We start from the raw sequence: 15,153 nt of genomic DNA, 5'->3' as shown, positions 1-15,153 counted from the left end.
GCCACCAAAGCCCTGAAGCCAAGACTCTGCCCAGGCATGGATCCCAGCGGAGCCAAAGCTCTCGAGGGCCCTGCAGGCCTTGCCTCCCAAAGCAGCAGCCCAGCAAAGGCAGCACTGCCAGGCTGCGGCTCACATCATGCTCCGCGCGCACTGCTCCCCTGCACAGGGCTGGGGGCACAGCTGGCTCCTGCGACAAAGGGACTGCAGAGAAAAGCCCATGGAGAGAGGGCCAAAGAGCTTTGCTTCAGGGCAGAGCCTTGCTCAGTGCCTTAACCTGTGCCCACGCTTCCCTCCGAGGGACCCCCTGAGCTGCACTGTGCTCTGGGCTGCTGCAAAGGGCCAAAGCGGGGGCTGCACGGTGCTTGGCTCCTTACCTCCAGCGAGGAATAGTTGGCCAGCAACTTGCTCAGCCTCCCAATCCTCCCCACGGCCCTCTCACGCACAGCTGCTCTCTCCGTCTTGGTGAAGGGCAGCAGCATCTGCAAGGAGAAAGGCTACTGCTCTGCCCGGGGAGCTGACGCCCACTCCAGCAGAAGCAGCTCTGCTAAGCGCCTGCCTGCAGTCCTACAGTGCACCAAGGCTTCCTCGGAGCTAGAGCCAAGCCTGGAATGGCCTTCCTGCCCCTACAGGCCCCAGCCTGCAAGGCCCACCTTGCCCTCAGGCAGCCAGCCACACCCAAGCCCCCTCCCAGCCTCTGCTCCTGGCCATGCACATGGCCCCGGGTGCCCTCTTCAGGAAGGCAGGCCTTTCAGGCCACACCTTCCCTAGGGGTCTGCAGTGGGCAGCCTGGCCTCCGGCCTCCTGGCATGGCAGAAGAACCAAGCTTCCGGCCTCGGCTCCCCTTGCAGCACGGGCAGCTCCCAGTGGGTCTCTGCCCCATTCCGATCTGGCAAGGAAAGCACAAGGCACGCGGAGGCAGGGGGGCAGCAGCACCAGCTGCCATCAGTGCAGTGCCTAGAGAAGAAGGGTGCCATTCCTCCCACTGCTTTGGTGCAAGGAGAGCTTTGGGGGCAGAGGTGGCCCAGGAGTGCTCATGGGGGCAAGGTGTTCCCAAGAGCCTGGAGGATGTTTGGGGTGGGAAGGGACTTGGGCTGTAGCCAGGGGGCACTGGGCTCACAGAAGAGCCCAGTGGGGAACCTCCGCTCACCCAAGCGAGAAACGCCCCCTGCCTGCAGCGTGCTGCCTGTACATGGCACTCAGGGGGGGAATGTCCACTCGAGGGTGTCACTTCCCTCTGGGCTGAGGAACAGGCCCAATGCAGCCCACTCTTTGCAAATGCCACACCTGCAAGATCTTCTGCAGCTCCAGGAGGCTGGAAGTGGCCGACTTGAGCACCAGCACCTCCAACATGTTGTCCATGGCATCGAGGGTCTGCAAGGAGGACAGGGGGCTGTGGCATTCCTTCCCCACTGCCTCTGACCCACAGCAGACTCAGTTGAACCCCTGCTGCCCAGCGAGGACACCCGCTGCCCTGCACGGGCCAACGAGAGGCCTCAGGGCAGGAGACCTGCTGTGCACGCACCAGCCCCTGGGCACTGCCCATGGCCCAGCCCACGGGAAGGGCATGAAGGCAGGAGGGTGGGAAAACAAAGCTGAGATCCTGCCCAGCCTTGGAGCTGACAGTCACCTCTCAGCACAGCGGAGCCAGGGGCAAGCCCAGAGGGGCTGGCGGGCTCCCTGTAGCTCACCCAGCACCTACCTTGGAGTAGAGGGACATGTCCACGGTCTCCATGTCTTCTCTTGGAGGAAGCAAGAAGACACTCTTGAAGCAGGCATGGAGAAGGCTGCTCTTTTTGCCCTCCAGAACCGGCTCCACTGCACTGCAAAGAGAGAGCGAGAGAGAGAGAGAGATGCCTGTTGGACACTGGTGCTGGGAGCAGTGCCTGGATGCCCTGGGGAGGTGGCTGTGGGCCGCTGGGGCAGGAGTCCCCCGGCTGCTACAGAGAGCACGTGAGGGAGCCCTGCAGGGAGGCACCTCCTCCCTCCATGAACTGGCCCAGGGCCAGAGGAGAGCCCAGGCAGCTAGGCCTCCCCCCTTCTCTACCACCTGCCTCCCCTTCTGCACTACAAGCCAAGGGGCCCTGGGGAGCTGCAGCAGGCAACCCTCTGCCCTCCCATCTGCCCTACTGACAAGCCTGGGCCAGGGGAGAGCAGAAGCGCAGCAGACAGCACCGCCAGCCTCCTCCCACCATGGTGCACACCTCCCAGCCAGGGACGGTGCCATCAGGCACATGCTGTGCACAGGTCCTGGCCAAACCAGGGGCTCTGCTAGCTACCTCATTGCCGTGATAGCAAGCATGGCTTGCTGGCGCACTGCTGTGCCCAGGCGCTCCAAGGGCTCCTCTTCCAGCAGCACCTGCACAGCACAACCGGCAGTCAGCGCGGCAACTGCCATCACCCAGCACCAGCAGACCCAGGGCCCAGCTGGCCTTGCCCCTGTCCTCACACCTGCTGCCTCTCCCCTCACCTCGATATGCTCGGCCAGCTCGTGTCGGCAGCAGAACACCTCCAGGCCCCAGGACAAGGTCTTGGCGCTGCTGCCTCCACAGAGGGTGCCGATGGACGCTAGAAACTTCAGCTTCTGCGCCTCTTGCTGACAGACGGGGAAGAGAGACAGAGTGAGCGCGAGAGGGGACAGGAAAGGCCAGCAGGACCAGAGCAGCCAGGGGGCTGCAGTGCTGGGCGGGACCCCGGACGGCAGCAGCTCTGCACAGCCAGCACCTCCCCAGCAGCCTGCCAGCAGACATGGGCGGACCCGCAGGGAGACCCAGGCACAGCCCCCATGGAAACGGCTGCACTTACCTGTTCTCGGCCACCCACAAAGGCCTGGATGAAGTCCAAGGCTTCCTCATCCTCTCTGGACAGCTCGGACCAGCTGCTGATGGAAAACCTTGCACCTGAGAAAGGAAGAGAGCCGGGAGCACTGCAGAGATGGAGGGCAGGCAGCAGAGAGCCGCGCAGTGAGCTCTGCCCGCCGGCCAGCCATGGGCCTGCTCCCGGGCACGCAGTCTCCCCCAGGCTGCTCAAGGCTGCACGGTGCCCAGCACATGGGCTGCCCTGCTGCAGCCAGCCAGGCAGGGCAAACCTCAACTGCACCAGGCTGGGGAACGTGCTGCCAGACGGGCAGCATCCCTCCTCCTGCCACGGAGCTGCCGCTCGCTGCCCGTCCCAGGCAGCAGGAGCTGCGTCCATCTGCGCTCTCCCTCCTGGGCGCGTGCTGCGCTGGGGCCAGCTCCCAAGCCCCGAGCGGGCCCTGGCATCCGGGCACCGCTGTGCCACCACCCCGGGCACCCCGACACCACGTGCTGGGGAGATGGGAGCCCGGCGCAGAGCAGGGTGCGCTCCCCGGCCCTCACCCCAGCCCGGCCCAGCCCCACGGGGGCTCACTCACCTCTCCGCCACGCCTGGGACTCGAACCCCTCCAAGGGCCTCGAGGCAGAGCTGCTCTCCTCGGCAACCCTGTCCTGCTCCTGGGATGCCCGGCGCGGGCAGCCGTACTCCTGCTCCCAGGCCACCCGTGGGCGGCTGGGGGGTCTCTCCGCCATCCTGCGGCACGGAGCAGAGGCAGGAGGGGGACACTTGTTTAATGCAGAGCTGGGGAGGGTCCCCACGGGGGTGGGGGCAGCGCAGTCAAAGGTCCCCGCACCCGTCCCGGCCCTGGAGCCAGCTCTCCTGCGCCTCAGCCCCTGCCGCAAGGTCCTGCCCCCGCCACGGCCGAGGGCCCCCGCAGCCCCGTGGCACTGCCGAGCCCGGCCCCGTCGCTCTCACCCGCAGCAGGAGCTGGCAAGGCCTCGGCAAACGCCTCGACTCCGCGGGGCTGCCGGGGCGGCAGGGAAAGACGCGGCTGCGCTCGGGGGCTCCTCCTCGAGCTCCACGCGCTCCTGCCCTCTCCCGTCGCCGTCCGCCCGGACACTGCCCGCACCTGACAGCGCCGCCGGTGTCACAACGGGGGGGGTCACAATGGCCCCGCCGGGGGCGGCTCTGAGGTCACCTCTGCTGCGCGAGCTGCTCCAGCAGCAGCAGCCGGTGCCGCCAGGGGCTCCAGGGCCGCAGCGTGGCCGCCCCGGGCAGGAGGGAGCTGGGGCAGGGCAGGGCGAGGCAGCTCGAGGGGCCGCGCGCGGCTCCGCATGGCCAGCTCCCTCCTCTTTCATCCCCGGCTGCCCACGCCTGGCCGCACTCACCTGCTCACCACTAACCACCAGCACCACCTCAAAACCTGACCCCACCGTACCTCTTGCCCCAATCCCCTCCTCTCATCCCTCACCCCAAACTCTAACCCTCCAGCCACAACCCAGACCTCCAACCCCTTTCCCTAACTCTTGCTCCAGCCCTCACCGGCATCTCCAACCCTCAGCCCTAGACAACAAATGCTAGCCGTCACCCCAGCCCTCACCCCTGCCATAGCCCACTCCCCCACAAAGCTAGCCAACGCTCACAGCAAGCACCGGAAACCCGCAGCACAACCACCAAACCTCGCCCCACGCCTCACCCAACCCCTCACCCCATGCAGCCAGCTCTCGTCCCCAGCCCTGCCCTCAACACCAGCCCCCAAGCACCAACCCCAGGGAGATGCCCGAACCCCCACTGCCAGCCCCAACCCCTTCCCCAGCCGCCCTCCCCCTCGCACCAGCCCCCTACCCTGCAGCCCCGCCGCTCACCCTCACGCTCCCGCCGGGCCCCCTCGCGCCCCACCCCGGCAGGCAGAGGAAGGGCAGGACCGGGCCGTGCTGGGGCAGCTGAGCGTGGCAGGCACCGCTGCAGATGCTCTGCTCCAGCCCTGCTCCAGCAGGGGCACCTACAGCACGTTGCCCCACACCAGCACAGGCGGCTTTGCAGCACAGGTTATTGGCCTTGCCAGTTCTGCTGGCCCCCGGGGCCGTGGCCGGGCTCCCAAGTGGGCGGAAAACCACACGGACGTCGGGCAAAGAGCTGGTGAGCAGCCTGGACTGCTTCAGGCTGGAGCACGTTATACGGCGTAGAAATTATGCCCTCCACTCCTGCAAGTAGGAGGATGTTGGCCCGTTCAGCTGGCACGGTTGGAGCTGGAAAAGGATGCCTGCCCGTTGTCTAAAAGAAATTGTTGTAAAACCTAAAACCTTTTCCCTGTGTTTTACAAAAGCAAAACAGCTAACCTCGTGTGAACTCAAGGAGCAATTTCTCTGGGAGGACTGTATGAAAACTGAGGGGTTTTTTTTGTTTGTTTTGAGGAGAAAAGCACTCTTTCTTTTCCAAACCCTTGAGTTGGTGTTCTTTGACCTTCATACGTGAGTCGATTTCAGCCTAGAAGGCTCTTTTCCCACCGGTAGGTGTTGATGTTGACAGAGGCACCGCTGTGCTTTCTAGTGTGGCATGCTAGCACCTATTCCAAGAAGTGGAACTCTCTCTGCTTATTGCGTTGTGGCCAAGCAATACATCCGCACAATGGAAGAAGGTTGAGGGCAGAAGCCTGGCTGTGACTGACCACAGGTGTTGCCAAGAAAGCTGGATGAATCTCAGCACAAAGGGCGCCACAGGCTGGCCTTTGTTTTAAGGCATGCCCTGGACTCCTGCAAGCACCTGAAGGCTGGAAATCCATCCTTCCAGGAGCAGAAACGATGAGCAGTAGAGGGAATGTGCTGCGCAGGTGAGCTGCAGCTGGTGCAGCAAGCATTGCTGGTTTGAAGCGGTGGCTTGCTCCTTTGCCCTTTCCCAGAGAAATGCAATCTGATAATGGATGACATCTGTAAGAACAAAGAACTGCAAAGGTGGAGTTCTTCCCGTGGAGTCCAGTGGACTTTCCACCTACCGTGTCGAGCTCAATGCAATGGGGGAGGAGAAAGATGCAATGGATGAGAGAAAGGACAGCAATGCAAGAGTGACTCTTCTCTCTTAGAATACTTCTAAGTGGGAATTGGATTTGTGGGAAGTCTGAAGTTGGCTACGTAAGTGACACCCTCCCACCATGGGAAGTGTCAGAGAAGGACATTGTATCTGATTTAGCTTCAGCTTAGTCTCAGGGCCTAAAGTAGATGAAGCCTGCGGGCCTCAAGGCCGAACTGTGAATGAACTTGAGAAACATTGCTGGCAATGTAGCTGCAAAACCATTTATGACCAGCTACTAAGGCTACAAAAGGGGCTAATGAGGATGTAAAATAGGATGCAGGAGACAAGATGGGATGCACGTGGGTTGGGGTTGACCTTGGAGGAGATAAGGGCCTGGGCTGTAGGCCAGGAGCTGTCCGAAGGAGAGAGAGAGCAGTCAGAAGGGGAGAGAGCAGTGACTCAGAAAAGAAGACTGGAGGAGACTGTCACTGGCAGGTGGGGAAATAAGACTGCAAAGGGTCTGATTAGCCCAGAATGTCTTTGTTCAGGGTCCCTGCGTGGAGGCAGCCAGCTCGAGCTGTTACTTCCTGTACTGTCATTTATTCTTGTAATTCATGTCAAAGAAATAATTAATTCTGCTCCTATATGTGCATGAGACTCTGCTCCTCGGAAACCTAGGGTGGGGCCATGTCTACAACAGGAAGTCCCCTAGATGAGGGGTTTGTGTCAGTAGCTGCACAAATTCCTTTGAAAACACTGTCAAGGTCCTGGAGAATCACCGATCACAGGACGGCTGAGGTTGGAATGGACCTCTGGAGATCATCTAGTCCAACCCCCCTGCTCAAGCAGGGTCCTCCAGAGCACATTGCCCAGGACCCCACCCAGAGGGCTTTTGAGTATCTCCAGGGAAGGAGACTGCACAGCCTCTCTGGGCAACCTGTGCCAGTGCTCCGTCACCCTCCCAGCCCAGAAGTTTTTCCTCCTGTGCACATGGAACTGCCTGTGGTTCAGTTTGTGCCCGTTGCCTCTTGTCCTGTCACTGGGCTCTACTGAGATCCCCTCTCAGTCTTGTCTTCTCCAGGCTCTACAGGCCGAGCTCTCGCAGCCTTTCTTCACAGGAGACATGCTGCAGTCCCCTCATCATCTTTGTAGCCCTCCGCCGGACTCTCTCCAGTAGGGCCATGTCTCTCTTGTACCCTCTTTCCAGCAGGTCAACCCCCAGCCTGTCCTGGGCCATGGAGTTCTTCCTCCCTAGGTGCAGGACCCTGCACTTGCCTTTGTTGAACTTGAGAAGGTTCCTCTCTGCCCATGAGGTTGTGATTAAGCAAGGTTGTGGCTCTTTTTCTGGATGGTGGACGGGTGGGATGGCAGCAGGACGAGGAGTCATGAGGGGAGGAAGGGGAATTCCATTAACTTCTGCACCTGGGTTAGGTTCTTGGGAGGGTTATTATTGTGGGAAGTGAGGACATATGCAGCGTGAGTGCCCAAGCTGTGCACGAATTCAGCCACAGTCAGGGGTGAATCCTCCTTTGGGAGAAAATCAAGATGTAGGCCGAACTGATGAATGACTAGTTGAGGAGGAATATCCTTGTGCTTGTATTCGATGTGTATGTATGTTTTTGTCTACTTTGTAGCCTCATGAGCTAGTTTTGTATCTTTGTCAGCTAGTTTTAACTGGTTTGGCAGTTACAACATTGGCAAGGTCACATCCTTCGCAAAGTTTCTGGAGTTCAAGGACAGTTCAGCCTTGAGGCCTGCAGGCTTCATCTACTTTAGGCACTGATGCTAAGCAAGAGTGAGACTTAAGCGAAGCGGAAGCTAAATCGGCTACAATTTCCTTCTCCAACAGTCCTCCCTTGGTTTCTATGAGCACACCTGCTGGATACATATATTGGGGTAGAGTATTTGTGCACATCATAGAGGAGAATGTGAGGCACTTTTTCTCCTTTTTTTTTTTTTTTTTTGTGAAGTTTACCTTAGATTAAATAATCTAATGAAAAGGCGCCCAGGTGTTGCTGGGTTGTTAAGAAAGCCTTACTGCACGGATTTGGTTTGGAGACTCAAGAACTGAGATGCAGCTGTGCTTTTGCAGCCGGGCACTAATTCGTGAAGCACAAAGTATAGGCATTCCTCTTTTTCGATTGTAATCCCGTTCCCAATAGTGCGTTATGACAAACAAGAAGTTATGTTACCATTTTTAGTTATTGAAGGCAGAACACTGAAGGAGATAAGCCCGCCTTAACTAGGATAATCCTTCTGTTAAGCAAACATGAAGATGGTACTGCTCTTTTGGAAGTTTGTCTGCAGCTCTTGAAAAAAAAGCAGGTATCTCCGTAAGAGACAGCATCTCGAAGATGTACACAATATGCTAAACATTTCTCTCTCCTCAGAGTTTCTGGATTCCCCTGTCTCTAGTCACTGTGAATACTGTCCACCCTCCCAAGCTGATCCGCTTGCCTGGGGGCTCCTTACTCCTGGGGGCCTTCTTGGACAAAGGAGACATTCTCTCTGCATACGTCCTACATTGCCACAGAAATAACATTCCGGTCCCTCACTGTCTGCCCGTCTTCTCCTGTCCCCTTCTCGTCCTTGCCCTTGGCATTGCCCTAGCCTTCCTCGGCCTCCTCTGTCTCTTCCTCTACCCCTTCCTCTAATTTGCAAGTTCCGTGCTGAAGCTGCTGCTAAGAGATTAGCCTCTTCTTGGTTTTCCTTTTTCCGTTCCTTTGCTTGCTTCCCTTGCTGTTTCTCCTCTCGCCCGTCATAGACCAATACTGCCACGCTTAAAATCCTTTGTGAAGTTTCTCCTTGCCACCCTGGCATGTGCTCCTTCAACTCTTTTGGGCTATCCGGAGCGGCCTGATGGACAAAGACACTAATGGCTAGTGCATCATTCCAATTCTGGAAAGTCCTTCCCCCATAGTTCAACAAGGCTTGCCCTAGTCGTCCCCCAAAATCCCTGGCCTCTTTGTCCAAGCTCTGTCTACGCTCCTGCACTCTAGTCCAATCCACTCCTAGTTTGCTACATGCTCTAATAGCTTCTACCGAGTTCCGGAGTCCTGTCTGGCAAGCGACTCTGTCCCCTGCGTTATTGTAATCCCAATCTGGATCGTTTGCTGGCTAACGATTTGTGTTTCCCCCAGTCTGTTGTACAAACTTTGCCTCTTTATTAACTATTTTATCATCTCGCTCGTTTGGTCAGAACAACTCTCTCAAGAGTACTTGGGTATCCCGCCAGTTTGGATTATACCCAGTGCATATCTATTAGAAAACAGCTGAGCGCTCCTTTCCGCATCCTCCCTCAACCTGGGCATTTTGCTTGCCCACAATGCTCAGTCACTCGGACTCCAGGGTTGGCTAGTAAATACATGCAGTACCACGTGAGGGGGGTTAGCTCCCCCCCCCGCCCCCGCTGCACTCGCTTGTAATGCTGCTGCATTAGGTAAAACATTAGCAACCATAGGATGGAGGCCTGCCACGGGAGGAGGGGAAGTCTGAGTAAGAGGAGGAGAGGGACAGATAGACAGATCTTCAGGAGGCGCCACCGGAGGAGTGTAAGGCGGAGCAGTAGCTCCTGGGGTTATTTGGGACACCTATATCTGCTGCAGCAAGAGTAGTTTTACAGAGGGTGCCGTTTGTCCTCCTTGGATCTCGCCGGTCCCACATCCAATTATCCCCACACATACCAATAATCCATTCAGTGAGGCTTTTCATCTTCCAATATAAGCTGTAGCAGAGCTCATTTCTTAGAATCGAAGGATCCTTCCTTGGGTTAACCCCCACATTAATTGTAAGATGGACAATCATCCTGACATAAAGGGACAGCTAACTAGCTAGGGATCGATTTGACTGTAACGGCTTTTTTCTCCTTTTTGTTCCTTTTCCTTTTCTAAATTTGGATGTTTGGAGCCAAGAGGGTGCAATGGTGGTTGGCTACACTGCCATCTGGGGTGCCAAAGTGCTGTGGAAACACTTTGATCCTAGGTTTCCAAGAAGCAGAGCCTCACGCACATCTAGCAGCAAAATTTTATTTCTTGAAATGATGGTGCAGCATAGTAACTGCTGGAGCTGGGTGCCTCCAGGGAGGGACCTTGAACAAAGGAATTCTGGCCTAATTAGACCCTTTACAGTTTTATTTCCCACCTGCCAGGGAAGGTCTCCCCCAATCTTCTTTACTGAGTCTTCTTTACTCTCCTTCTGGTTGGTCTTGGCCTTCAGCCCACACTGGTTGCCATGTCCTTGTTTCCCACAGTCCCTTATCTCCTCCGAGGTCAACCCCAACCCACGTGCATCCCATCTTGTCCCCTGCAGTCTACTTTTTAGCCCCATGAGCTAGCTGTGTATCTTTATTAGCTGCTTTTAATGGGTTTGGCCGTTACATGCTCAGCAATGATTCTGGAGTTCATGGACGGTTCGGCCTTGAGGCCTGCATGCGCAGGGTAGGCAGTGGCGATAGAAACAGAGCTGCATGTCATACCCCAGCTCTGCCCTTCCACCTGAGATGCAAGCCCTGAAGACAGCAGGGGCCTGCTCTTGCCCTGCGGTGACTGGAGAGGGCAGGGGAGGCCAAAGCTTTTCTCCCCCTTTCCCTTGGCTATTGTGGGCCAGCAGAGCAGTTGACGCTTTGCAGCAAAACCAAAGTGTGTCAGGCCGCTCTACGCTGGCCTGGCATATTGGAACGAGTGGACACCCCGTCCCCCCCAGGACAAGCCAGATTCATGCAGGCAGCAAGTTTTGCCCCTTGCCTTTGGCTCCCTAAAAAAAGAACACTCACTCCGGCTGAGGAAACGGGGCTGTATCTTTGCGGGAAGCCCAACAAAGCCATGAAGCAGTAGCACAACAGGGGCTGTGCTTGAGGAGTCGAGCTGTCCTGGGGCTGCGGGAGATGCCAGCAATGAGCCAGACCTTCCAGCACACTTGCGTGTGTGCGTGGTGTGCAGCACCATGGCATTGGCACAGCTGCGTCAGCTCTGCTCAAACAGAGTCACGTCCTGGCGGGAGGGTGCCACCTCGCCCATGCTCTCGGGAGCCAGGGACACAGTGCTCCGAGGTGGAATCTTGATGTTCTCCTTGGCACCCTCAGGTTCATGATGGTCTGTGACACCAGGCAACGGACTAAAGGTTCTGCATCATTTTCCAGGGGCTGGAGGGCTGCGAGAGAAAGGCACCGAGCTGAGAACAGACTCCCACCTTTGCAGAGATCCCAGGAATCCCCCCCCAGGCAGGGCCAGCCCCACTCAGCTCTTCCCATGCGGAGGAGGCAGCAGGTAGGACAAATGGATCAGCTGGCACTTGCAGGTCGGCCAAGCCCCAGATGCGCCCCAAATACCCCCTGCTCTCCCCCACATAGGGACACAGAGCCTTCCTCACCTGGGGCAGGCCAGTGAACTGCAGCTCACTTCCCAGCCTCCTCCCTCCTCCCTGCCAGGGCTGCCTGACACAGCGCTGCTCTCACTCACCAGTGCACAGCTCCTGCACCTTCTCCTTCCTCCGCTTCTTCACTTGCTGCCCGATGAGCCCTAGGCAAACACCTCCGCTCACCCCTCATACTCCCCAGCAAGCCCCCAGCAGCACAGCTCCCATCTGGCCTTGCCAGCTTGGCCATGCAGCCTGCTCCCCTTGGGCAAGGCTGGCCCCAGCCCCATCCCCACGGTGCAGGACCCAGGGACGGTGGGAGGGACTGAAGACCCTCCTGTGTGCCCGTCTGGGTGGGCAGGCATGGCCCTGGGCTTGTGGCTCACCAATGAACCTCACAGCTGCCTCCCGCAAGGATGCGTCCGGGTTCTCCAGGTAAGGCAGGCTCTGGCGCAGGTGTTGCTCCGCTCTGCTCCTGTCCCTCAGCAGCTGCAGACAGCACAAGGACAGGGGGTTGGCACCGAGCCTCCCCAGAAGGCCAGGCCTGTCCCTCCTCCCAGCTCCGGCCTCCTCTTCCTTCCTGTCCACGCCTCCCAGCTAGAAGCTGGCTGGTAGCCAGGTTCAGAGGGAGCAGAGGGCAGAGCGGGGCCTGCGGGTGCTGAGATCCCCGCCATGCTTCTGCCAAGGCCCAGCCAGGCCAGGGGCCCCTTCAGCACCCCAGCGGGCACTTAGAGTAGAGGGCTCTGGGCTGCAGCAGTGCGTGAGGGGCACAGCTGTGCACCCTGCCCACTGGCCATGGCGGCAGGCCTCATCCCGCCGCGGCCCCGGGGGCTTTGGCCACGTCCTTACCACGCACTCCCCGATCTTCCATGTCTCCGCTCTTCTGGCCAGCTGCTTGAGCTCCTCCCACTTGAGGAACTGTGCAGCACTCACCAGGGCTTCCTGAGAGGCCTGCAGAGCAACAGAGACCAGGAGATGCCACCGCAGCCACGGCAGGACACCCTGGGTCCCCCTCGTCTTGGCAAGGCTCCCAGCCTTTCCCAGCCCCAAATGGCACGACGCAGCGTGCCACTAGGTCTGGCCCTCCCTGAAGGCAGAGGCAGCTCTGCCTTGTCCTTCGGCACACAGGAAGCTGCACCTCATGCTGCCATGCGTTCCAAGGCACACTTGGCAGCAGCCCTTGCCTTGCTGCTCACCTCCACCCACGGCATGTCAGCATTGCTTCCCCAAAACACTGCTCCCTACCTGGGCCACTCTCTGCACCTTGTCACTCATGTGGAGGAAGAGCGGCACCAGGCTCCTCTGTGCATGCTGCTTCAGGTTCCGTTTGTTCTTCCCCACCACAATCTCCAGCAGGTCTTTGAAGAGGAGCATGGAGAGCTCTCGCACTCTGCTGTCTTCCTGCAGGCAGGGAGGAGAGCAGGGGAGGCCTCAGCAACGACTCCAGGAACAGGGCCCGACAAGAGCGTTTGCCGTGGCAAGGCCTCGTCCTCTCCGGGCACAACTGTCCCCCAGCCCGGCCAGAGGTCGGAGCTGAGGACAAGCCTCTGCTGAGGCAGCCTGGACAATGAGGGTTGTCGGCAGCAGCACGACAAGCCTCCCTGGGCTCTGTCTCCCTCTCCCTCTGGAGGGAGCTTCTTGGATTTCCCGAGGCCTCCATCAGGGCCCCCGCACACAACAAGAGGACAGAAAGGGACAGCCCTGCGGCACGGCCTCTCCCTCGCTCTCTAGCCTGCTCCTACCTCTCTGCTCATCGCTGCCCCAGGCCACGGCAAGCGCCGCACGCAGTCAAGCACGAGACGCAGCAGCCGAGAGCAGACAGGGGGCTGGTTTGCTCTACTCCCACAGCCCTGGACACCAAGGCCAGCACAGGGCATGGGCTGAGAACCACAGGGCAAAAGGTTTCCTGACATACAGCAGGGCCTGTGCGGGGACGTGCCAACAGGCACGTATGCAGAGGGGCACACAGCACCCAGACCACGCATACGGACCCCCGGACACACCAGCAGAGCCCCGGCTCTCCCATCAGCCTTACGTCATCAAAGCGAGGCAGAAGCTTCTCGGCCAGCTGCAGAACAATCGGGTTGGAGCCCTTCTGTTCCAGGTAGCTGAGGATGTTTCTCAGCAGCATCAGGCTTCCCACACGCACTTCCCTGCAAGCATCCTGCAGCCACTCCATGCTGTCTGGGAGCAGGCTCTGCATTCTCCTTTTCTGTGGGAAACACACAACTTTCTTTGTGGGAAGCAAGGCCAGACCCCCCCCCGCCCCGCCCAAAAGTGCTCTGCCTGCTCTTTTCCCATCAGGGCTCAGTGGCCAGGGCCAGGGCTCTGCACACACGCAGGCCTTGGGCACAGAGGCTGCAGTGCAGGGCACAGATCTCCAAGGGGGCCCTCAGCATGCACTGGCCTCTGTAGGGAGCAAAGCTGCTGCCTCAAGGCCCAGGAGCAGCTGGCTGCCTTAGCCCGGCCCTGTGCTCCAGCTCATTGTCCCTCTCCCAGATCTTCCCGCTGGGCACTGGTGCCTTTCTCCTTGTGCAGCACGGCCAAGGGCCTGGCATGACACTCGGGGCAGATGAATGGGGCAGCGGAGACTTGGGAGCAGCTACCACACCTCCGGATTGCCAGCCAAGTCCAAGCCACTCTCTGACCCAGTGTCTCCTGTCAAGCCCCAGGCTGCCAGCATGGCTTCACCCGCCTGCCCCCCTCCTCACCATCTTGGGTCTATTCAACAGGGCCACGAGGCCTCTGAACGCCAGTCTGCGCATCTCCAGGCTCTCACTCTGCGCATAACCCTGGACGAGTGGCAGGACCTCCTCATCCATGTCGGCAAGCTCAGGGCATTCCAGCAGCTGAAATGGACACAGCCCTGAAAGACTGGCACAGCCGGCAGCACTGCCCGCAGCGTGCAGCTCTCCATCCCACCCACCATCCAGGGCAAGGGCACCAGGCCCTCACAAAGCTCAGCCCAAACACAGCAGGCATTGTGCAGACACCCCTGGGCCCTGCTCACAGCCCCGCGCCTCACGGCACACTGCACACACTGCTCGCCTCCTCCTCCCGTCCCCTGAACCCTCCGCAGCCTCTTGTTCTCATCCCTTGGAGGAGCAATTGAACACAGAGAGCTGCCACAAAGCAGGCACGAAATACAAGTGCTTACGAGTGGTCGCCCAGCAGAAACGAGCCAAGGCCGGGGCTACTACCAGGAGCGTATGCATTGCCCCAGCTCCATTCACCAGCATCACCCCACACGCATGTGCACAAGCGAGCACAGCATTTAGAGGCCCCTCCAGAGAGGCACTGCTTGCCATGAGGCCCACCTCGACAAAGAAAGCCATGACGGGCAGCTGATGAAACTGGTCCTCCCTCCTCAGCAGCCTTGCCAGCTGGCGGAAGATCCAGCGACGCAGGTGACTGGCAGCCCCCCTCATTGCTCTGTCAGAGGCAAGAAGGCAGTGTTGGGCCTCAGCCGAGCAGGCAAACCTCCTCTGGCATCGCTCTGCTTGGCACGCAGCTCCTGCAGCCAGCGGCATTTGCTCATGGAGCACTGCTCTTGCCCTACCACACCTTGCCATTAGAAAGTCAGCGTCAGGCATCATTACGTTCCTCTTGGTGGGAGACCGGAGAAACAGCCTTCCTGCCCAGGCGGCATGGCCTGCCCACACATCCCCTCTCCTGCCCGCTTTGGATTCCTGTGCCCCTGGGCCCTCCCCAGGTTCTCCTGCGCGCGACCCTCTCCCACAGCTCCTAACACCACCTGCTCCCCCAGCAGCTCTCCAAGCTGCGCAGCATGGCAGCTCCCAGGGCCCTTCTGCTGGGCGAGCCCTTGCCACAAGGGCTGAGGCTGCAGCCTCTTTCTTGGAGAAGTGGCGTTCCCCCTCCCCCACCAAGAAGCACATGGGGAGGCACACCCCACAGCCAGGGAAGAGGTGCTGGGCCAGAGCAGGCCGGAAAGGGCTCTACCTGGCCAGCACCACCACTCCCTTCTGCGAGGTGTCCGCA

At 59.2% G+C, this 15,153-nt stretch overlaps 1 protein-coding gene across 1 annotated transcript in view; it reads right to left on the bottom strand.

The window, feature by feature from the left end:
* LOC138061242 (maestro heat-like repeat-containing protein family member 7) overlaps nt 1-15,153 on the bottom strand; it is a 170,034-nt gene that overhangs the window by 65,704 nt on the left and 89,177 nt on the right. The gene's annotated exons all lie outside the window — the stretch shown is intronic.

The sequence above is a fragment of the Struthio camelus genome, chromosome 16 (assembly GCF_040807025.1).
Source record: "Struthio camelus isolate bStrCam1 chromosome 16, bStrCam1.hap1, whole genome shotgun sequence".
NCBI classification, from domain to species: domain Eukaryota; kingdom Metazoa; phylum Chordata; class Aves; order Struthioniformes; family Struthionidae; genus Struthio; species Struthio camelus.
The sequence above is the reverse complement of the archived record's forward strand: the minus strand, read 5'-3'. Positions and strand labels throughout refer to the sequence as shown.